The sequence below is a fragment of the Arvicanthis niloticus genome, chromosome 2 (assembly GCF_011762505.2).
Source record: "Arvicanthis niloticus isolate mArvNil1 chromosome 2, mArvNil1.pat.X, whole genome shotgun sequence".
NCBI lineage: Eukaryota > Metazoa > Chordata > Mammalia > Rodentia > Muridae > Arvicanthis > Arvicanthis niloticus.
The window spans coordinates 140,480,323-140,494,602 of NC_047659.1; positions in this window are offsets into that span (position 1 = coordinate 140,480,323).

Genomic DNA, 14,280 nt, shown 5'->3' on the forward strand with positions numbered 1-14,280 from the left:
AGATCAATGAACTTACCCATTAATGAAAACACAACCCCCATTAACTGACCCCTTTCAGGAAGTCTTACTACCGTTTAGACCACAGGATTATCCCCTTGAACCTCAAAGCCTTATGCCTGATGATACAAACTTTATTTAGTTCAACTCTAGGCCTTAATCCTTGGTGATGAAAAATTGCATTTTGTCCAACTTCAAGACTGCAACACCTTAAGATTTCTGGCACTGATCAAAGTCTCCTCTGGAACTTAAGGCAACTTCTTATATGTGAGCTTCTGTGGCAATGAAGGGTAAAGTTATATGTTTTGAGTACATGCTCAGGAAAGAGGCTGCACACACATTTCCATTCTAAAAAGGGATAAGCATAGAAAGGAGGGATGGGACCAAATATTAAAATCCTCCCAAACAGCTAACGTAAAATCCTGTAGCTCTCGGTGCGGAATCCAAGTTATACAGTGATTCAGTGTGTTCAGGATTCAGGCAGTCCTGGCCAAGTGTGGACAGACCACATGGCCACTCATTAGGTGAGTTATGCTCCTCATAGTGGCTTTCTTCAGCAGATACTCCATATTCCTGTCATATCTAATGTTCTGAGGTCCTTCCAGCACATTGGCTTCTTGTCCTCACACATAAAAACGTGCACTATCTCATGAGTTTGCCTGCTATTTTTGTATGGGAGCAGAGCATACTAATCTGTATCATTCCAGTTTCAGTACATAAGGTGATCATGTGATCACGGTAAAATGAATCTAATTGTCCAAGAAGCGCTGAGTTTCCTAGCAGACTTCTCAGAGAGGTTTTGAGATTTCTCAGATGAATTTATATTTTATACATTTGAGCCTAGGATGGATAAGGTTGTGTCAACTTCTTTTTCTCATTCTTAGATAATCCCATGCACATAAATACTGCATCTTAATTGTATGTGTCTTCAATGTCCCCTTCCCTCAGGGATCTCTAACATGTCTCCTCTCCCCTTCATGTTCTCTTCTGCAATGACCAAAATTATGTTTATAAGATAGCATGTCACATCACCTCTCCCACCTTCTGGGTCTTACATGCCTTCTGTACCCTCACCCACAATGATTTGGAGGCCTTTATGAGTGAAAGAGATTGAAATAGATGTTAAATTTGGGATGGGCAGTCTTTCTCAGCACTTAGAACAGCAATGAGTCTCTGCAATAATTACTGACCATTCCAGCAAGAGTCTTCTTCTCTACCAAAGTTTGAGGGACACATGAAACCCTGTTTATAACCATAAATGTTTAGAAGGTAGTTTGTTAACATTTAGCAAAACAACAATATTAGGGTCTCTTCTAGGTCCTATGACCTTAGTAGCCATGATCTTTACTTTAAAACCAGCTTTACTCTGCTAGATATCAATTCTTTCCAGTGGAATAGGCCCCCACCTCAAATTCGATTACAAATGGTTGGTTATGCCTTAAATCTTTGTTCCACCATTGCATCAGTGGGCACATCTTACCTGCCAATTTCGTATTGTATCATGAACTATTAACTGCTGGGTAATACCATTCAGGTCTTTTTCTCTAGCAGCATGTGCCATGATGGCTATCCAGCAAGGAAGAAAATTTCAGATAAGATTCAGCTTCATTTTTCTGAGTCTTACAGCAAACGTATGTTTGTCTTCAGCAATACCATCTTATGTGATTATTATGGTCAACCAAGAGCTATGGTAATAGCATGTATTGTTGGGGGAGGGCTTTTGGGCTTCCCCAGTAACTCATAAAGAGATAGTCCATTCCTTGGCCATATCAACTCCTGATTACTTTTCACCATGTCTTTCCTGCTATCCTGGTATGGACTGCACGACATCTTCTGAGTAGCACTAATCTTTCCATTAGTCAAAATTTTCTCCAATTTCTACACATGCTTCTTTTCTGTGCAAAGTGCATGATTTCCAAAGCCTTATGCTCTACTTTCCCAATTCTCATTATAAATCTAGCTAAAAGCAGCCAGGGTTGCTGCTGAATGCTGGCTCGACTTAAAATTACCTCTGCCACATTAACCCTTTCATCACCCTTAGATCCAGCCTCCTACAAAGCTTCAGAGTGTGGATGAAATGCAGAGATGTTTACTCCAGGATGTAACAAGCATGACCTCTGACCAAATTCCCAATAAAGTTCTGACTTCTGTGTGAAGGTGCCTAAGGCATCCTTACCGTCAACATTCTTGCTGGAATTCTGAATTCACATCCCAGAGACATTACACCTTTAATGGGTGTTCGTAGGATTCTAGGTTGTTGCCAAAGATCTTGAAATTCTGCCTGAATTCAGGTTCAAAGGGCTTCTGACTCACTGCTCATAACAGCAAATTTCTGTGTAAGTATCTTTCATCACTGTGTCAGGATATCTGAGAATACCAACTTCATGGTAGAAACGTTTCTTTGGGTTCACAAACCCACCGGATTCAATCAGTGTGCATCTGAGTCCTTGACATTATGCCTCTGGTGGTTCACAGAGTGACTATATAGGGAGTGATATGTTGGGATAGAGTGATATATTGGGAGTCACTATATAGGACATAGTCCACTACGTGGCTCATTGTGACCAGGAATCAGACAGAGAGGGAGGGAGGGAGGGAGGAAGAGAGAGAGAGAGAGAGAGAGAGAGAGAGAGAGAGAGAGAGAGACTCTATATAAAGTAAATGCTTCAAAGACACATCCCAGTGACTTATCCTGCTAAGACCAACTTATGGCACACTGAGATATGAACTTATCAATAGATGATATTCTGGTGAAATTAACACCTTCATACTCTGATCACCTCTCAATGATGCCATCATCAGTGGACCAAGACTTTAACCCAGAAAACTTGAGATGAGGGACTTGTGTCCAAACCACCATGTGTTTACTGTAACTGGAATCTTAAATATTCCACGAATGCCCATGCCTTAAATGTTTAGCCCCCAGGGTGGCACTATTGGAAAATAGAATAACATTTAGATGGTGTCGCCTAGTTGAGAATCATTAGGCTGTTGAAGAGTGATTATTATAGGTTATCTTTCATAGTAAACTTTTACAACCAGAATCAGCTGGGAAGAAGGTTTCAATGAAAGATTGTCTACATTGGGTTGGCCTGTGGGGAGGTCTCTGGGGAATTATCTTAATTAAATGAACTGATGTGGGAAGACCCAGCTTATTATGGATAGTGCCATTCCTTAGGCATGGGTCCTGACCTATCTGAGCAGAGAAGCTGAACAAAGCACAAGCAAGCTAGTAGACACACATTCATCTCTCTGCTCTTGTTTGTCAATCTGATATGACTAGCTGAATAAAATCCCTGCCTTGACTTCTCTGCTATGATGGACAGAAACCTGGAACTGTAAGTTCAAATAAACCTCTTTGACCCCGAAGTTGCTTTTTGTCACAAATTGTTGATCATAGCAACAGAAATGAAATATAAATATACCCTTGAAGATGAATGTGAGACCTGAAGTCACCCCTTTACAGCCCTATTGCCTCCTGGTACACAGCTGAACGGGATTGCTCTATCAAGTGTGTGGTCATGACATGCTACCTTACCACAGCTCCAGAGCAAAAAGACCATGGAATTGAACATTGGAGCCTCTCAAATTATGAACCCACACAAACACTTTCTCTTTATGTATTAATAGCTTCAGATATTTTGTTGTAGTGATGTAAGACTAACAAAAACAATCCCCCATCTTACTAGAAGAAGACAATAAGAGTTAAAGTAATGTATACAATCCATCATCAGTCCATCAAAGGGGAACTGTTTTTTCTTACCATGACTTAAACTATGTATCACTGTAATATATATATGTATGTATATATAATATATATACATATATATATATATATATATACATACATATATATATTACATATATATGTGTATATATGTATATATGTATATGTGTGTGTGTGTGTGTGTGTGTGTGTGTGTGTGTGTGTAGAGGTAGATGATATACAGATAGACACAGGGAAATAATAAATTAATGTAATTAGAAAAAAATTCTGTTTGCACTTCTGTTATGAACTTAGTCTCCTAATCTTAGGATCTCATTCAACACTATTAGCCAGGGCTAGCTTTTTTTCAGGTGACTCATTTTGTGGTCGCTTCAAGCAGAGTGATGCTGTCCCTGGAATTCTACCCCCTTAGGCTTCGTATAGAAATACTGGAGACAGGCACAGAGCAATAATAACAGCCATTTGTCTTTTGGCGTTAGGAACAGTTGTTTTCTCTCATGGAACCCTCACTCCTTGCACTTTCAAAGTACGAGTTTGCTTTTCGTCTTCTCTAGGAATGTGAACGTGATAATAAGCACACGGTAGAAGCAGTCCGATAAACTCTGTTCTCGTCAGGCGCTCACACAGCCTCCTCATTATTTGGTGACCATAAACATGGTTTGAAGTCCCTGCTCCTGCCAAGCTGAAGTCCTCCAGTGCTGGGGCTGAGTGATTGAAAGTCCAAGATTATAGTAGAAAAGGACAAAGAGGTGTTTTAGTTCTTGCTGGTGTGCTTAAAGCCCCTGGCCAATAACAGCACTCTGTCTGAAAGACAGTAAATTTCTTCCATTGCTGAAAATAAATGTATTTTGTGGGAAAGCCAGACAGGACTCGGGCAGGAGAAACATGCCTGGCACATGTAGGGAAGGCATGGGGGGCAGTTACTAATAGCCATTCTTCAAAACAGGGAGGTCCCTGTCTGACCACAAGAGGAGCCTGGTGGTTCTCCCATGGTGAAAAGGGAATTGTAAAACCATTGTAGAAACCTCTCCGTATTGGTTCCCTCTAAACGCTAATTGTATCCTCTTGGGTATCAAGACCCTTCTTTTCTATCTCACTGCTAGCATGACTTCCCAAGGGCATGAGGGTCTTATCTGTGTGACTCCAGTCTTTCTAATTTAGATCACCTTCTGTGTAGAACTACTTTTGAAATAAAGCTTTGGGTAAGAAGTAGAAATGTGAACTTTCTCAATTGTCTCTTTTCTTCTTTCATGTATATTATATATGCATGTTTGTGTATGCAGAGGCGTGCGTGCCTGCGTGTGTGTGTGTGTGTGTGTGTGTGTGTGTGTGTCACACACACCTGTTTGGAGGCCAAAGTTCAGCCTCAGGTGTCATTCCTCAGGCTTCTGTTTAGCTGTTTATCTTTGAACTTGGAGCTTTGCAATCCCTAACTGGCCAGTGAGCCCCTGGAATCTGCCTCTCTCTGCCTCTCTATAACTGGGACTTGTTTTACACAGGCTCTGAGGACAAAAGTCCCGGCCTGATGCTTGTTAAGACAAGCATTCTGCCTGCTAAACTCTCTCAGCCCTTGTGGTTCTTTCTCTTTTTGTAAATATTCAACAGCAACCCAGGCATCCCTTCATTGGATTAGCAGAGATGGTGACTTGAGCTCTTTGCAATAATACAAGAGGGTAGGAAATCAGCTGAGGAAACTCACTGGTGGGTGTCTAGGCTCAACTCCATCACTCTTCACTGGGATGAGGGAATGAATCAGGGTAGATGCTGATGGACTCCTATAGCATAGGTAGACATGTTGAGCTGTGACGTCTTTAACTGCTGGAGTGAGGTAGCTTTTGGAGAAGTTGTGACAAAAGCAGAAGTCATAGATATTCATAAGCAAAATGAGCTTCAAAGCTTATGTGGAGGGCAGAGGGATAGAATCAGCAGATATACTCACCTCAAACGGGTGGATAGATAGGCATGACAATTAGCTTTAAGTGTCAACTCAACTCAACCTAGAGTCACCTGGAATGAAGTTACAGAGGGTTGGATTCTTGGGAACATCTGTAGGAGACTGTCTTAATGAAGTTACTTGGTGTGAGAAGACCCAGATCTCTGTGGGTGGCACCATTAAGGCAGAGAGTCCTGAACTGTGTAAGAGTAGAGAAATCGAGTCAAGCACAAGCAAACGAACATGGGTGCATCTGTTGCTCTCTGCTCTTGACGGTCGTATGATGTGACTGTCTGAAGTTTCTGCCTTGACTTCCTTATTGGGGCCTGGTCTTTTGTTGTTTATTGTAATGCTAAGTAAAGGCCCTCAAGACCTGATTGCCCCAGAGATGAGAGAATCCTCATATAGGCCCAAGTGATTCTATGTGACCATGTCCCCAACTATTTCTGATTGGAAAATAAAGAAGCCGACAGCCAATAGACGAGGTTTAGGATTCCTGGACTTGGGGGAGGAGAGTCAGAGGAGAACAAGAGGGAGAAGGAGGTGAATGGAGGAGAAGCCACAATGGGTTAGGTGGGTCATGAAAATGTGTCCCTGAGAGCTGGGCAATTGGAGTTAGAAGCAGCCCAGATGAAGCACAGTAAGTAATAACTCAGGGCTATAGATAGGAAATAGATTTTAATAGCATAGATGGTAGATTCCTGCCCAGTTCCTGTGTTATTTAAGGCTTATTACAAACATAAAAGTTGAATGTGTCTTTTATCCAGGAACTGCATGATCAAGGCAGGGTAGACACCCCGGGTTGAGATCACAGATTTCTACAATACTTCCCCACAATGATGGACTGTAAGCCAGAAAGGTGAACTGAAACGAGCCTCTCTTTTTCTCTATGTTCATCTTTGTCGGGGTGTTTCATAAGAACAGAAACCAGAAATCAAATTAGAGTGATAGATAAATGGAAATGTATTCAGAGGTGATTAATTGTGCGAATGACACAGTTGAGGAAATTGTTTGCAAAGCATAGGGAAACCTATGAACTCTCTCTCTCTCTAAAGAGAAAAACATTCAAAAACAAACTCAGATGTTTGTTTGTGCTTCTAAGGTGGTCCCAGGAGACTCTGGCAGCTGCAGACTTGGAATCTGCAAGGAAATGTTAGTCTGAGTTCCCACTGCTTCGTTTCCTCTTCTCTCCTGCAATTCTTCACATTAAGGGTTCAAGCTCTCATCAGAATCACCTTAGATATGTACCACGCACATCTCTGGGTACCAGGTCAATGGACTCAGACTGTATTTTATTTTTGGACCTAGTGCACTGAACCCTTTAGAGCTTCTGGAAGATCCAGCTGCCCAACCTCCATGTGCAGGAACTTTTCCCATGATCTCTTCTCATCATAGGGTTTGCACACCCGCATCTACGCAGAGACATTAAGAACTTTCAAAGAAGCAAACCACCTTATTTTTTAACATATCCTTCCTGTGAGCTCCAAACAGTGAACTTCAGTTTTGGGTACACACTTCCTGTGGGGTTCTCTAACCCGCCCAAGATGACTGGAAACGTCCTGTTTTATTATAACTTAGTGTCCCTCAGTGGTGAGTGTGCATGGAACATGGTTAATAAGGACCTATTCATTGATTTTACAATCAATCCTGCATCTTTTCTTGTCCTCTAGCCAAGGAAGCCGCCCAGGCTTCCTCTCCTTCCACTAGGAGGATCTAAATGTTGTTCATTCATCTTTCCATTTCCTTTTTGCATTTTTAAATGTTTATCCTGTGTCCACATCATCTGGCCTCTTTTTATTAAGAAATGTGTGAAGTTTATCCTCAGTTTCTCTGTTTTCTCCCCTGCTGCCCCGTGGTTCTTTCACAGAAAGCCCTTTGTGTTGAGCAAACAGACTCTAATCTGCACATCTCACTCCAGACTCCAACAGGGACGCCAGGTGAGCGTCCCAACGCACGCTGGAAACAGCTGTTCACATGGTCCAGAGCAGCAGGCAGGGACTGCGTATGCAGTTCTCTTGTCTGCTGGGCCTCTGGTCCAGCAAGCTCAGGGATGAAGCCATGAGCACAAATGTTTGCCTTGCTGGCTGGAAGTCCTAAGAGCAGCTGCCTGCTGATGGATGATAACTCGTATAATGATAGCACACATTCAGACGCTGCCAGGCATGAGGAATCTGGGAACTCCCCATGCCATCCCTTGCTGGTTGGCCGAATCGTTATCTTCCAGCATGCAGGCAACAAAGACAGCAAGAGCCAGAAAGTGTCTGATACAAAGATGCCCATTATAACCCCAGCAATTTTAACACCCAGGAGGGGGCAGGGAAGAACTCTGTGTGCTCACTGGCATATTTACGGGGGAAAAAAACCTAAAACCATGCACAGATGCTCAGTGTGGTCACAACACCCATAGATTAGAGTGGCAGAGCTGGATACGGTTAATGGAACTGAGGTTTATGGGTAAAATGGACTCAGATCTAAAGCCGGCAGAACCACTTTCTAGACGGAATTTTTTAAAGCAGATTTGCTTTCTGATGAGGCCAGATTTCGTTCATGCACCATACTTAGTGTACTGTCTGTCCATAGGATTTGCCGCACTGATGGAAATTGAAGTAGGCTGTCAAAATGACTAAAAATATCAATGTCAAGTGGAAGACTATATATGTATATATATTTTATACATGTATATGTATAACTTTTAAAACATTTTATTTTATATTTACACAAGTGTATGGTGTGTTTGAATCGAATCCATGACCACATTTCACGTCCAATCTCTCTCACCACTTCTAACTTCATGTGTCCCTTGCCCTCTCCCACTCCCTCTCCCTCCACCTCTTTCCCCCTCTCCTCCCTCCCTCCTTTTGTCCCTCTCCTCCTCCCCCTCTCTGTCCTTTGTCTCTCTTTTAATTGGATATTAAGTGGGTACACTTATTGCCACCTGTATGTGCATGGATGAGAACACGATGTACTAGACATGGGCAGCCTTTCAGAGTCTGCATCCCTGACAAGGACTGACCCTCACTCCTCCAGCAGCGATCAGTTGTCATGAACTCCTCTGAAAACTGAGAGACTCACTCCTGAGCCCCTCCCCAAGATGTGCTAAGACTGTGCCTGGCTTGATTTTGTATGGGTCTTGTAGATGCAACTGTGGGAGAGCTCATGTGTGCAGCTGCACTGTCAGATCCAGCAGACACTGTTTTCACAGACAGCCACTCTCTCTGCTCTTAAGGTCTTCATGTCTCCCTTTTCAGGATGCTCCCTGAGGCTTGAGGCGCTGGGATTTAGAACATAGATGCTCCTTTTAGAGCAGAACACCTCTGGTTTCTCATCCTCTGCATGCTGATCAGTTGTATAGAACTCTTTGTATTTAAGTGCCTCTGGTTACATTTCCATCCATATTCATTGCTACTGCTACAGTCCAGGTACACTCCTTCTGTGTGCTAATCCATTCCACTAGAGGGTTCCTAGTTTGCCTGTCTGCTTCCTTTGCTCTTTTACCCCATTCTTTGCACAAGAGGATTCCCCAAACTCATAATAGATAGACTCACTCATTTCATTAGTATTCTTTGATGGCCCATGAAGGATTTTCCAGACTTTGCGAAAGATACAGTCTGTCACAAATTTCTACTTCCTTCCAAATACAAATAGACCTACTTAACAAAAGAAGCAGACAACCTTCAACCTTCTTGAGCTTCTGTCCACACCACCATGTATAAGATGAACCTATTTCTTTATCTTCCACTGTGACCTGCCTTTGGAGCTATGGATGACTGCGTTTTCTACATTTTGCAGAATGTCAGACTTGGAGGTTGTTATGAGGAGAGAAGAAATCTTAGAAACTGGTTTGCATGATTAAAGCATCCAAAGGTACCAGAGCCTCTGAGAAATTCTGGGGGAAAAGCACCACCATCTACTATTTACCCAGTCACTTACCAAATGTAGTCAAACTCAGACTGCATACTTGGACACTCATTTGTTTCATGAATTAACTACCAGGAGACCTTACTTTAATGTCCCCAAATGCAGACCCTTCAGCCTTCCCCTCCTCTTCCCAACCTACTCTGAGGTGGGGTCCTTTATTTTCTCATGGCCTGTACCAATTACCTCTAGATCACTGTGCCAATCTTTGTGATTCTGGGCAAATTACTTGCCTTTTTGCCCTGTTTGTAATTTACGAAGCCCAACTTCAGATCGAGTTAAGTAAGTGGGGTGGTTACATAGCTCAGATGTCCAGCAAGCAGAATAGTAAATGACACAGTTGGTTATATCTTAGGATCTCATTGGAAATGATTGTCTCTTCTCCTGACCCAGTGTGAGCCAGTGGACAATGCCTGTAGAGTCCTGTGATGTAGAAGACAGAGCCAATTAGCATTTGTTGGCCAGTGATCAGCTTATACAGTCCTCTAGTCCCCTCACAGTGAAGACATATTGAGCCTAAATGTCACTGTGGTATAAATTAAATACCTTCATTATAATGATGTCCCAGTCATTAGTGTTTTTTCTCACTTCCAATGACAATACTTTATTTTTCCCTTTGCATAATAGGAAACCTGGCTACTGTCAATATTAGGTTCATGTATCTGCAGGTTTATGACTTAAAGACAGATAGGTTCCTAATTCAATTTAAGTTATAAAAAAATACAAGGGAATTCACTTAAAGGATTTGATAATGTGCTCACTGTAAGATCAGATGTCCCAATGGTTCCAGAATGGGCTGTATCTTCATGTTCAAAAATTTGGAGTAAGAGTTGGGAGTGGGAGACAAAACTTAGACAAAGGCAAGGTTTATTACCCTTTAAATTAACTTCTCTGTGTGAAATACAAAAGTATCATTAATCTTATTAAAACACATGGTGATTCTCATTTTAGTGTGTGCTAGGTACTCTGCTGTGGGTTGGAAAGATGGCTCAGTGGCTAAGTGACCCAGCTTCAGCTCCCAGTACTGATAAAGTAACTCACAACCATCTGCAACTCAAATTTTGGGGGAATTGCTTTCCTCTTCTGGTCTCCTCAGGCACTGCTCGCATGTGGTACACACACACACACAGGCAGACCAAAAAAGAACCATAAAATACTGAATAAATAATTTTTCAACTTAAAAAAAAAATGAAGAAAAAAAAACCAATTGAACCCAAAGGTTAAAGCATGTGATGTTTAATAAATATTTGATGTCGTTATCTGATATTGAGTGCTGATTGAAAGACAGAGAAGAAAGCCACCTAGACCCTCAGTCTCTGACATTAAAAAGAATTATTGTCATTTGTGGTCTAGACAGAGAAGGAAGTATACTGCTTGTATGTTTGGTTTTAATTTTGATTTCCAAATATCAGTCAGCGAGCTCCAGAACTCATTTGCTTACAGAAGCACTTCACTGGCTGATTAAATGCATCTCCTAACCATGGTCTCAGGAGTTGATTTAAAGCAGTGAAATATGCGTAGTTTGAAATGTTTGGTGTCAGGGCAACATTTAAATCCTCAGACCAATTAAGTCCTAATTACTGAGTGAACGGTAATACTTTTCCTCAACAATTCGAAGGTTAAATCAAAATTCGTTTTCAAATTAGAAGGAAACACCTACTAGCTGTCAATCATTCCAATATTTATTTGAGGCTCTGCTTTAGAAAAACACAGAAATAAAAATTATTATCTCTAAGTCATTTTTTTCTAGTATTCTGAGTATTGCATTTTGAGCCTACAAAAAAAAAAAATCTCTATTTTTCAGCCAGCACTGCAGCGAATCTTTTTAAAGTTTATGAACAAAACCTAGCAAAGGCTCAAACACGTGTGAACTGATGGTGAATCAGAGCTTTAAAAACTCAGGAATTTCTGAACAACTGATGAGCATCTGATGCCAAGTCTCACTGTCCTCTGCAGCTTTATTAAAAATGTTGTCCCTGCTTGACACAAGCTTTTGAGAAAGCCACAAAAGGCAAAGAGTTAGGTAAATACCCAGGTACAGAGATTAGTGGAGGAGAAAAAAGATCTTACAAAAACAGTTAACAAAATGCCTGTCTTGTAGGGTATAAAAATGGCTGAGTGGCTACATTCATGGAACAAGAAATGAAGGTCATTCTGGAAATGAAGGTCATTTGTGCCTCAGGAACACAGTGACAGAGCTAAAGTTTTGTTTGTTGACAGAATGAATGAAGTAAAGGGGAGCCTCATAATACAGGAAACAAAAACACAACAAAAGGCCAATGTTACCTTCATCTGCTAATGCTCAATTTCGTGCCAAATACACTTAAAATAAACCCATACTTTATATAATGAGTCATGTGACACACACTGTAGAAGTCACTGTCTAGTTCTGTTTCCTATATGGTTCAAACTTCCTAACTGCCATGCTCAGTGTGGTAGTTAATATTGATGACCATCTTGGCAGGATCTAGAATCATCTAGATTTGGGGCATGTCTAGGAAGGGCTTTCTCCATTGAGCTTCTTGAGGTATATCAACTGCCCTGTTCCATGGGCTTGAGATCTAGGCTACTGAAAACAGAAGGAAGCTTTACACCAGCTGCAGAAGCAGCGGGACCAGACTATCTCTCCATGAACTATAATCTAAAACAACACCAAAAGCAAGTGGGAAATCAGGGATAACACTGACTGTTTCATGCTATGAAACACCGAAATTGTCTATTCTGCTGGTATTTTGCTAAGAGAATGACTTTAACAATTGTTTTTCAAGTTCATAATCACATAATCGTTTTGCCTAATGGCTTAGAGGTTTGTCTCCAATGTGAAAGGCACCACACAGTGGCCAGGAAATAAGAGAGTGATATTTTTCCTTTGTCCCACTTCCTCTAGCTCTGCCCCTAGCCCGTGGGATGGTGCTGCACACACAGCTCAGGTCTTTGGAAATAACCCCATAAATATATCCATGAGCTAAAACCCTAGTTAAATCTCAAGCCAACCAAGTTGACAGTCATAATTAGCTATTATCACCATTAATAGGAAATTAGGAGCAGGTGACATAGGACTTCTTGACAAAACCTAGTAGATCCCACAACTGAATTTCATTGGTAAATTCCTATGTTCAAACAATCACCTTATAACTGCTCACCTGTAAACAAGACATATAAAACACCCTGTAAAGACAATTAATTTTTTCCTATTTTCAGGAAAAGAAACAAACCTTGATTAACAGAACAAAAGCATATTTTTGGAGATGTTTGATATATTTTATTTAGGTTTGTATTAATATTTTATCACTTTCAGGATTCTGAGTCCTCCAAAGGGAGATTTTCAGATACACTTTGGTGCTGAAATTCTGGCGCATCAGCAAATGATGGATAAACACATCAGGAATCGTTCATATCTAGCACTATGTGAATTGGTAGAGTGGCTAATGCACTTAGTGAGTGCCTGTGGAATGTTCTCTGCATCCTTTGTGAACACCCTTCCTTTCCAGCCAGCTCACACAGCACGCATGTCCACGTATATGTGAAATTGCTCACTTGTCTTCATAAAAGGAGAGATTTGAAACATTGATTTTACATCCAGGCCAATACTTGTATTTTCTTGGAAGTAAATTTCCAAACCAATCAAGTCAAAAAAAAAAGTCAGCTAGACATAGCCCACTATTGTTCTCAAGCAACATGCCAAAGCCAGAAACATAAGGACTGGCTTTAATCAAACCATGAATACCAAGGTAAGCAGTTATTTGATGTTTTTCTGCCTACTTACCTTTCCTTAAATGTTCTTTGATAATAGGGCATCTTCTTATAGTTCCTGCTTTTACTTAAATATCAGAGTTCGTTGTTACTCAAAATTAATTTTGTGTGTATTATGTTGTGTGTGTGTATGAGAGAGAGAGAGAGAGAGAGAGAGAGAGAGAGAGAGAGAGATGTAAATTTCCCAGTACCGTTTTGTGTCCACCAAGGATTTATTGTTCCTCCAAGGAGAACTAGATCAATTGACAATCCCTGAAGTAAAGTTGTCCTAGGAGGCATGTAACTGAACATTTCCTTAGCAGAGTTGCACCTGTTGGGCAAGAGGTCTGTTTTTCTTATTCAAAATGTGTAGTAAGGTCTTTATAAAGCATGAAACCAGCTGAAATTTCTGAAGTGAATGGGGGGATTGAAATGTCTTGAACAAAGTCACTCCACTCGTGAAAACCCTGATCAGCTCTTCCTGTGCTTACCAAAGTAAGTGCTCTAGAAATGTTAACTAAGAAAGCCAGGTAGAATGATAAACTGTGCCTATCACTTATTATTTGTCTTGTGGTATAATAAGTTATTCCCTGGAGTACCTATAAAAACCACAGGTGTATGAAGTTGTAGGTTGATTGGTTTTCATCTCTTTTATAATGCTACTTTATTAGTTATGACATTCAAAACTTTTACGCAACATAGTTTCATTGTATAGTCACAGAAGCATAATGAAGTACAGCAGGTCCAGATTCCGAGATAAAACCTGCCCTCACTCTCTGCACTGCATGGCCCTGAGGTTTAGAGACAGTAGACTTCCATCTTCAGAGATTTTGTGGCTTTGTGCAAAAGCTATTTGTGACATTGTGACTCTGCAGAACTCAGTGCCTTGCACCCAGAGTATCATGGGTATTATGAAGGTATTATGCAGAAAAGAGGTGGAAGATTCAGTCCTCAATGTGTAGAGTCTAGAAAGGAA